At 22.3% G+C, this 10422-nt stretch overlaps 1 long non-coding RNA gene across 1 annotated transcript; it reads right to left on the reverse strand.

Annotated features, from left to right (window-relative positions):
• Positions 1–2963: 2963 nt before the first annotated feature.
• On the reverse strand, positions 2964–7586 carry LOC126264310 (uncharacterized). The gene is made up of 2 exons (XR_007547069.1): positions 3932–7586; positions 2964–3689 (listed from the first exon to the last, which is right to left on the reverse strand). It is a non-coding gene; the product is annotated as an uncharacterized LOC126264310 (long non-coding RNA).
• Between the last annotated feature and the right edge of the window lie 2836 nt (positions 7587–10422).

Genomic DNA, 10422 nt, shown 5'->3' on the forward strand with positions numbered 1-10422 from the left:
TTTTAAATTTTAAAATTTAAAGTTTTAATAATTAAATTTTTAAAATTTAGTATTTAAATTTTTAAATTTTAAAAGTTAAAGTTTTAATAATTAAATTTTTAAAATTTAGTATTTAAATTTTTAAATTTTAAAATTTAAAATTTTAATAAATAAATTTTTAAAATTTAGTATTTAAATTTTTAAATTTTAAAATTTAAAGTTTTAATAATTAAATTTTTAAAATTTAGTATTTAAATTTTTAAATTTTTAAATTTTAAAATTTAAAGTTTTTATAATTAAATTTTTTAAATTTAGTATTTAAATTTTTAAATTTTAAAATTTAAATTTTTAAATTTTAAAATTAAAATTTTTAAATTTTAAAATTTAAAGTTTTAATAATTAAATTTTTAATATTTAATATTTAAATTTTTAAATTTTTAAATTTTAAAATTTAAAGTTTTAATAATTAAATTTTTAAAATTTAGTATTTAAATTTTTAAATTTTAAAAGTTAAAGTTTTAATAATTAAATTTTTAAAATTTAGTATTTAAATTTTTAAATTTTAAAATTTAAAATTTTAATAAATAAATTTTTAAAATTTAGTATTTAAATTTTTAAATTTTTAAATTTTAAAATTTAAAGTTTTAATAATTAAATTTTTAAATTTTAAAATTTAAATTTATAAATATTCAAATTTAAATTTTTAAATTTTAAAATTTAAATTTTTAAATTTTAAAATTTAGATTTTTAAATTTTAAAATTTAACGTTTTAGTAATTAAATTTTTAAAATTTAGCATTTAAATTTTTAAATTTTTAAATTTTAAAATTTAAAGTTTTAATAATTAAATTTTTAAAATTAAACTTTAAATTTTAAAATTTAAAAATTTAAATACTAAATTTTAAAAATTTAAATATTAAAACTTTAAATTTTTAAATTTTAAAATTTAACGTTTTAATAATTAAATTTTTAAAATTTATTATTTAAATTTTTAAATTTTAAAATTTAAAGTTTTAATATTTAAATTTTTAAAATTTAGTATTTAAATTTTTAAATTTTAAAATTTAAAGTTTAAATAATTAAATTTTTAAAATTTAGTATTTAAATTTTTAAATTTTAAAAGTTAAAGTTTTAATAATTAAATTTTTAAAATTTTGTATTTAAATTTTTAAATTTTTAAATTTAAAGTTTTAATAATTAAATTTTTAAAATTGAGTATTTAAAATTTTAAATTTTTAAAATTTAAAGTTTTAATAATTAAATTTTTAAAATTTAGTATTATATTTAAAAATTTTAAAATTTAAAGTTTTAATAATTAAATTTTTAAAATTGAGTATTTAAATTTTTAAATTATTAAAATTTAGTATTTAAATTTTTAAATTTTAAAATTTAAAGTTTTAATATTCAAATTTTTAAAATTTAATATTTAAATTTTTAAATTTTAAAATTTAAAGTTTTAATATTTAAATTTTTAAAATTTAGTATTTAAATTTTTAAATTTTAAAATTTAAAGTTTTAATAATTAAATTTTTAAAATTTAGTATTTAAATTTTTAAGTTTTTAAATTTTAAAATTTAAAGTTTTTATAATTAAATTTTTTATATTTAGTATGTAACGGGTTACCGATGATAATTCAATTGGTATAACCAAAGTCTTTTTGAAAGACTCGTTACAACAGGTTAAAGGGAGCGATTTAATTTTACACAAAATATTGATGAGGTTAGACTATACAATTCTTACTCCATAATTAATTTCAATATCACTAACCTTTGTTTTTGTTGAACAGATCTTCTTCAACTAAGGTGATGTATTACACTCAATACTCACACCTTTCACCAAACCGAAATATTAGATAATTTCTACTCACTGTTTTATTGTTCTTTAATTTCTAGTTCGGAATTAATTAAAACTCAATTTTAATTAACCTAACTATATTAACAAAATAAATATAAGAAAAACAAAAACAAATAAATATAAATAGAAAAAAATTGAATAATTTAAATTTACTTAAATTCTTGGCAAAAATGTTGAACTTTGACAAACAGTAAGTAAAAACAACTAAAAGAACTTCGATCTCGACACTTGAAAAATTCGGGTAAAAATCTACCGAAATAAATGAATCCCAGAGTTTTATAAACTCGGATTCTAGGAAGGGGTGAAGTAGGTGGTGACTTAAGACCCTTAAGAATCTGAATGTCTCCAACAACGATCCTACTTCAACCAATCAGATGAACTAAACAAATGTTCCTTTTCTCAACATTGTTGCCAAATTAATTTAAGAGTTTTTCTATATGAAACCCTAATCTAAATAATAATAATGTACTTGGTCTAAAAAACCTTAATGCAATTCAAAATACAATACAATTCATTGTTTCAATAATATTACAATTCTGATGTTATTTGCATAAGGAAAAACCATTGTACTTACAAACATTTTCAATCTTTTTTAAAAATCAATTCATTAACTTAAATAAGACAAAATAAAAGAACAAAGTTACAATTCTCTAAAATTTCCTGTTGGGGTAAATTATTACATTTTCCTTTAATTAATTTAATTTAATTACTGAATAAGTTCTACATAGAAATATCACTATTTAAACTTCGAACCCACTGTGCGACCACACCCTGACACTAGATAAGGGTTCGAAAAGAACACATGTGTTAAAAAAAATCAACGAACGTTTAGATTAAGATAAGTAATTTTTAAAATAAATTTTGTATTTTACGACTATTTTACGATTACCAAATGTAAGATTAATTTTAAGAAAACCCATAAAAATATGAAAAAATTCGTGAGAATCTAAACAAAGTGGTGGTCTAAAAATTCTCCCACGAAGTCATTTATTAACGGTTTTCTAGCTCTGTTACATTACTCCCCCTTTTAGAGAAAAGCAATTCTTTAAGTGACAACGTTAATGAATTGGTTTTATCAAAACAATAATCAAACTCGACATCTAAACCTAAACATCATTACATACATCTCAATACAATTCAAAACATTATAATTTCAATTACATGACCTAAGAACACATAACATTGACCAACAAAATATCATTCAAAATCTAGACAGCTAGGATTTATTTCGTTAGTTGATGGTCCTTGGTGAATCGTTCCTCTTAAGGTCCTGGTAGCTGATTCTGGTTGTTGCTCCTCATTATTGCTGATGTTTGTGCAATAATAATTATACAAAGAAATCCTTTCCTCTTCCAATGCTCTGGTTATCATTTTTCTGTAGACTCGTTCAGTCGTTGACCCGGTACTTGGCCCCTGGTGATTGGTTCCTGGACATCCGCTTCTTCGTCCTTCGTTTCTCATCCTTAATCATAGGCTCCTTGGTCCTTGATCGTTCGTCCTCAACGATACTCTTGGATAAGTAGTTGGTAACCACTTATACTGCAGGCTTCAAATTACAAAATGTGGTGTAGCAGCAACCACAAGTCGTAAACAACTTCTTGGAAATAAAGAAATCTAAATATTCCTTTTCTTCTGTCTGCCTGGGACCCTCATGAAATAACTGTCCAGAGAAATTTCTTCTTTTTCCTCTCGTGGTATCAAGATTTGTAAACTTCGTTTATCGTATTCATCGTGTTGTTGTGTCTAATTGGAAGTCCTCTTGAAAAATCCTTGAGATCCTGGATCATTGATGTTGATAGATCCGTCATCTCGACACTGATGATTTTTTCAACATTTAAGAAAAACTTGGCAAAATAACTAAAACAGATAATAGTTAATATTGTTCTACGAACACATATTTTAAAATCCTTGGAGTTTATTATCGAATTTTTACAAATTCTTCTTTCAATTCATTTCTTCTTTCAATTGCACATGTACATTTTTTACATTGTTGTGATCTTGTAAGCGTTTCCGTATTCCACATTTCAATCCACTTTGATTGAAAAATACCCATGACTCACTTCCTCTTTGAAGTAGTCCGGAATACATATTTACTATACCTCGTCTCATTTCGACTCTAACTTCAGCAATTTCTCCAAAACATCATATCTTTCCACATATTTCCACATATTTCGTAAATCCGGTGCTCTGCGTAGGCTGCTATTCGACTTCCTTTAAGTCCTTTTCATTATACCTCAACCCAACTTACTAATGGGTACCTGTAAACTCTACAACTTTTCCTGCTACTTTGTCTACTTTCATTTCATCAATTCATGAGTAACCACTTTTACTCTCACACTTGCACCACATGTGTACATCTACACATACAACTACACCTACGCTAAAAAACTCAGTTGTGCCACGTGATGGATCACCGTAGTACGACGACTACACAAATACAAAGAGTTGCATATCAACCTCTCACCAAAACATCAATTCCGTATTGTGACTGCCAGGACACGTCACCCACTGCAAAACAAAGAAGTCACATTTTCTGCTCATTCAGACTATGTCTTCACGGATAATCCAACAACTGCAGGTACATCTGGAAACCCCTGGATCCACCAAGATGGGGTCACTCCGCGCGCGCGAAGCATTTACTTTTCTACAAAATTTCTAGTCTTCCACTCAAGACCTAGACCACTTAATACCTCTCCTTACCTTTAAAAGGAGGAACCAACTAACAAACGAACAAGTTACCCGAAAGTGTCAAGTTTTTATTGAAATATGTGATATATGACTGAGGTATTGTAAAATCTTGAAGAAATCTAACAACAGAGAATCTATTATTTCTATTTGTTTTCACTGAACTCGAAAACACAATAGAGCTAATAAGAGGAAGTCTTACTAGAAAAAATTGAGTGGTAATAAATCATAGTATTAAGGAATTTGCGCATAATTACGTTAATACTAAACATTAAAACCTTGAAATTTGCAAAAATAAACTACATCTTCAGATAATCTCACCACATTCGGGTGCTTGGAGCTAAAACCAAACGTACAGGAATCAAGATTGATCAGATCTTTACCAACATGAGAATATAGAAGAAAATTACTAATGCAAAACCTGTTGTTGTTAGATTCTTTTGGGCTATTGTAAATCCATTTTATTTAACTGAGCGACACTTCAGAAGACCATCTAATGTGAAAAGATTTTGACTTGTCTTATCACCGCCAAGCAATGAGGGCACGCCATTACCTGAACAGATCGTCTTCCGGTAAACCACAATGAACTGTGATTCATCGGCGTAACCGGAACGTAAACCTGCAGATTGTTTTATGTACTTTGTAAACCAAATACAACCTATAACCCTTCGTTTCGACTCATCATTTTTCTTTCAACAACTCAAAATTCTTAAAGACACTTATTTTCACTTTTTTTTACTAAAAATTTCATTTTCCTTTATGTTTCTTTCTCGTCTATTTTTCTTTAAGAAATAACAATTTTTCGATGTATGAGTTGTACTGTTGCACATTTTACAATTACTAAAACGACAATTAAGTCTATAATGACCTTTTTGACCACACGTATAACAAAATTGATTCTTTAACTTGCTTTTAATTTTTCGATCATTACTCGCCTTTACTTTTAAAATATGAACTTTACCATTATCTCGAACTCTATCATCTCTTTCACAATTTTCTGTCATTAGACTAGTTTTTTCAAATAAATTTTTATCAAATTCTTTTTTCTCTGGGGTCAGCTTTAATCTAAGAAAAATGTCTTCTTTTTCTGACGCTATACGGAAAGCTTCGTCTAAATTCAAAAATATGCCCTCCGCCCGAACCAAATTTGATAGCCTAGTATCTAAACCATCAACAAATTGCTGAGCGACCAACATATTCACAAATCTCGACAACTCGAATGGATCTGATTCTGTGACCATCTTTTCTGCAATTATTTTAAGTCTACACATAAAAGATCCTAATGATTCATTTGTTTTTCTTTTACATTTTGTTAGTTCATTTTTAGCCTCATAAAATTTAACTTTTTTATAAAAAACACTAGCTAACCAATTTTTCATATCTTTAAAAGTCTGAGGTCTACGAGAAGTTTCAATAGTAAAATAAAACTCTCTAGCTAAACCTTTCAATTTGAATTCAATAGCTGAGACCATTTGTTTTTCCGACCAATTATTGTCTTTACCAATTAATTCAACACTCTTGACGAAAACCCTGTAATCACTCTCACCATCAAAATCATCTATGAATGTAAGATTACTGTTCATAGCTAACCTTGACAAGGAATAACACAGTGCTTCCATCAAAGTATTACTGTTGGTATTACGTTTTGATGCTAACTGTTCTCTAGATGTTAAACTCAAACAAGTTTCATCAAAATTATTAACTGAATATTTATTAAAACTTGACTCGTCACGACTCATTTCCACAAACAATTATAAGATATTTTTTATATTACTTAATAGACTTGTATTTAGTTCACAGCGTTTTTGACCTTTTGCCCAAAAACAGTACAAATGGAAAATCAGTACTCTTTGCTCCCGGAATTGATAACTGAGTATACTACTAGAAATTGCTACGAAACCTTACAAATCAATGTACATGCAAATACTTTCTTCCTTTTACATACAAAAAAAACTACGGAAGACAAACTACTAATCAATAAAAATTAAACTATTTCTCTGAAAGAAAAATCTCAATTAATAAATCTGAAATAAATTCAGCGTTAATAATTCCAAATGGTTATGCGAACTTATAATCTTCCACTTGTATTATTGTCATAAGGAAATTTTGTTAAATTCTTACTTAATTAAATATTTTTTTTTTTTTTATGAAATACAATCATTATTATTCTTGAAATGTAAAACTACCTCTTTTTCTTTAACCAACCCCTCATAAATCTCAGTGACACTCACTCAAAAGCTTTACTACCTGCTTTTATTTATAGCTTACAGTCAACCACATTTGTCAAATTATAAGTTCCGTAAGACCATCACACTAAATTATTAGAAATATTGTTTCAATATTAAAGAAATAGGATTTTTACTTATATATAAACAATTATCAACAAAATTTGTACCATTTAAATGAACAATACTATCCAACCAAATATTAAAACAACTTCTAACAATTTATAACGACAAATGACGTGATTTTGTCAATGCCGGAGATTTCACCGATTTCCTGTGTCTTTTCTGTGTTGTTAAAATTTTATTTACTTATTCAATATTTTCCAATTACTATAAATTGAAACTAATCATTTTATTCTCAAATTTGACCTAAACTTCGATTTATTTTACAAAACCAATTTCACAAATATTAGCAATTAAAACAACAACAGACAGGTAAATGATACTAAAAATCAGAATAAAAATATGTATAGTCAACCACAGATCTTGTTTACTCTTGAACTTCTTAACAAATAAATTTTAATTTTCTTCTATCTTCAAATCTTTAAATTAAAACAGTCGACTCCAAAATTATGTGAACATTTTACACAAACTTTATACCATCAAATTTTATGTAACTATAATTAACATCAAATTATGTATTAAATTTACAATTGTACAAGCATAACATCAAACTATGTCTCAATTTTTATTTTTAGGGGAAACATCTGACACCAAATTATGTGTCAATTTTTAGGAGACACACCTGACACCAATTTATGTGTCAATTTTTAGGAGACACACCTGACACCAATTTATGTGTCAATTTTTAGGAGACACACCTGACACCAATTTATGTAACGGGTTACCGATGATAATTCAATTGGTATAACCAAAGTCTTTTTGAAAGACTCGTTACAACAGGTTAAAGGGAGCGATTTAATTTTACACAAAATATTGATGAGGTTAGACTATACAATTCTTACTCCATAATTAATTTCAATATCACTAACCTTTGTTTTTGTTGAACAGATCTTCTTCAACTAAGGTGATGTATTACACTCAATACTCACACCTTTCACCAAACCGAAATATTAGATAATTTCTACTCACTGTTTTATTGTTCTTTAATTTCTAGTTCGGAATTAATTAAAACTCAATTTTAATTAACCTAACTATATTAACAAAATAAATATAAGAAAAACAAAAACAAATAAATATAAATAGAAAAAAATTGAATAATTTAAATTTACTTAAATTCTTGGCAAAAATGTTGAACTTTGACAAACAGTAAGTAAAAACAACTAAAAGAACTTCGATCTCGACACTTGAAAAATTCGGGTAAAAATCTACCGAAATAAATGAATCCCAGAGTTTTATAAACTCGGATTCTAGGAAGGGGTGAAGTAGGTGGTGACTTAAGACCCTTAAGAATCTGAATGTCTCCAACAACGATCCTACTTCAACCAATCAGATGAACTAAACAAATGTTCCTTTTCTCAACATTGTTGCCAAATTAATTTAAGAGTTTTTCTATATGAAACCCTAATCTAAATAATAATAATGTACTTGGTCTAAAAAACCTTAATGCAATTCAAAATACAATACAATTCATTGTTTCAATAATATTACAATTCTGATGTTATTTGCATAAGGAAAAACCATTGTACTTACAAACATTTTCAATCTTTTTTAAAAATCAATTCATTAACTTAAATAAGACAAAATAAAAGAACAAAGTTACAATTCTCTAAAATTTCCTGTTGGGGTAAATTATTACATTTTCCTTTAATTAATTTAATTTAATTACTGAATAAGTTCTACATAGAAATATCACTATTTAAACTTCGAACCCACTGTGCGACCACACCCTGACACTAGATAAGGGTTCGAAAAGAACACATGTGTTAAAAAAAATCAACGAACGTTTAGATTAAGATAAGTAATTTTTAAAATAAATTTTGTATTTTACGACTATTTTACGATTACCAAATGTAAGATTAATTTTAAGAAAACCCATAAAAATATGAAAAAATTCGTGAGAATCTAAACAAAGTGGTGGTCTAAAAATTCTCCCACGAAGTCATTTATTAACGGTTTTCTAGCTCTGTTACAAGTATTTAAATTTTTAAATTTTAAAATTTAAATTCTTAAATTTTAAAATTTAAATTTTTAAATTTTAAAATTTAAAGTTTTAATAATTAAATTTTTAATATTTAGTATTTAAATTTTTAAATTTTTAAATTTTAAAATTTAAAGTTTTAATAATTAAATTTTTAAAATTGAGTATTTAAATTTTTAAATTATTAAAATTTAGTATTTAAATTTTTAAATTTTAAAATTTAAAGTTTTGAAATTAAATTTTTAAAATTTAGTATTTAAATTTTAAAATTTTAAAATTTAAAGTTTTAAATTTTAAAATTTTAAAATTTAACGTTTTAATAATTAAATTTTTAATATTTAGTATTTAAATTTTTAAATTTTAAAATTTAAAGTTTTAATAATTAAATTTTTAATATTTAGTATTTAAATTTTTAAATTTTTAAATTTTAAAATTTAAAGTTTTAATAATTAAATTTTTAAAATTGAGTATTTAAATTTTTAAATTATTAAAATTTAGTATTTAAATTTTTAAATTTTAAAATTTAAAGTTTTGAAATTAAATTTTTAAAATTTAGTATTTAAATTTTTAAATTTTAAAATTTAAATTTTTAAATTTTAAAATTTAAATTTTTAAATTTTAAAATTTAAAGTTTTAATATTCAAATTTTTAAAATTTAGTATTTAAATTTTTAAATTTTAAAATTTAAACTTTTAAATTTTAAAATTTAAAGTTTTAATAATTAAATTTTTAATATTTAGTATTTAAATTTTTAAATTTAAAGTTTTAATAATTAAATTTTTAAAATTGAGTATTTAAATTTTTAAATTATTAAAATTTAGTATTTAAATTTTTAAATTTTAAAATTTAAAGTTTTGAAATTAAATTTTTAAAATTTAGTATTTAAATTTTTAAATTTTAAAATTTAATATTTAGTATTTAAATTTTTAAATTTTTAAATTTTAAAATTTAAAGTTTTAATAATTAAATTTTTAAAATTGAGTATTTAAATTTTTAAATTATTAAAATTTAGTATTTAAATTTTTAAATTTTAAAATTTAAAGTTTTGAAATTAAATTTTTAAAATTTAGTATTTAAATTTTTAAATTTTAAAATTTAATATTTAGTATTTAAATTTTTAAATTTTTAAATTTTAAAATTTAACGTTTTAATAATTAAATTTTTAATATTTAGTATTTAAATTTTTAAATTTTAAAATTTAAAGTTTTAATATTCAAATTTTTAAAATTTAATATTTAAATTTTTAAATTTTAAAATTTAAAGTTTTAATAATTAAATTTTTAAAATTTAGTATTTAAATTTTTAAATTTTTAAATTTTAAAATTTAAAGTTTTTATAATTAAATTTTTTAAATTTAGTATTTAAATTTTTAAATTTTAAAATTTAAATTTTTAAATTTTAAAATTTAAATTTTTAAATTTTAAAATTTAAAGTTTTAATAATTAAATTTTTAATATTTAGTATTTAAATTTTTAAATTTTTAAATTTTAAAATTTAAAGTTTTAATAATTAAATTTTTAAAATTGAGTATTTAAATTTTTAAATTATTAAAATTTAGTATTTAAATTTTTAAATTTTA

The sequence above is a fragment of the Aethina tumida genome, chromosome 1, assembly GCF_024364675.1.
Source record: "Aethina tumida isolate Nest 87 chromosome 1, icAetTumi1.1, whole genome shotgun sequence".
NCBI lineage: Eukaryota > Metazoa > Arthropoda > Insecta > Coleoptera > Nitidulidae > Aethina > Aethina tumida.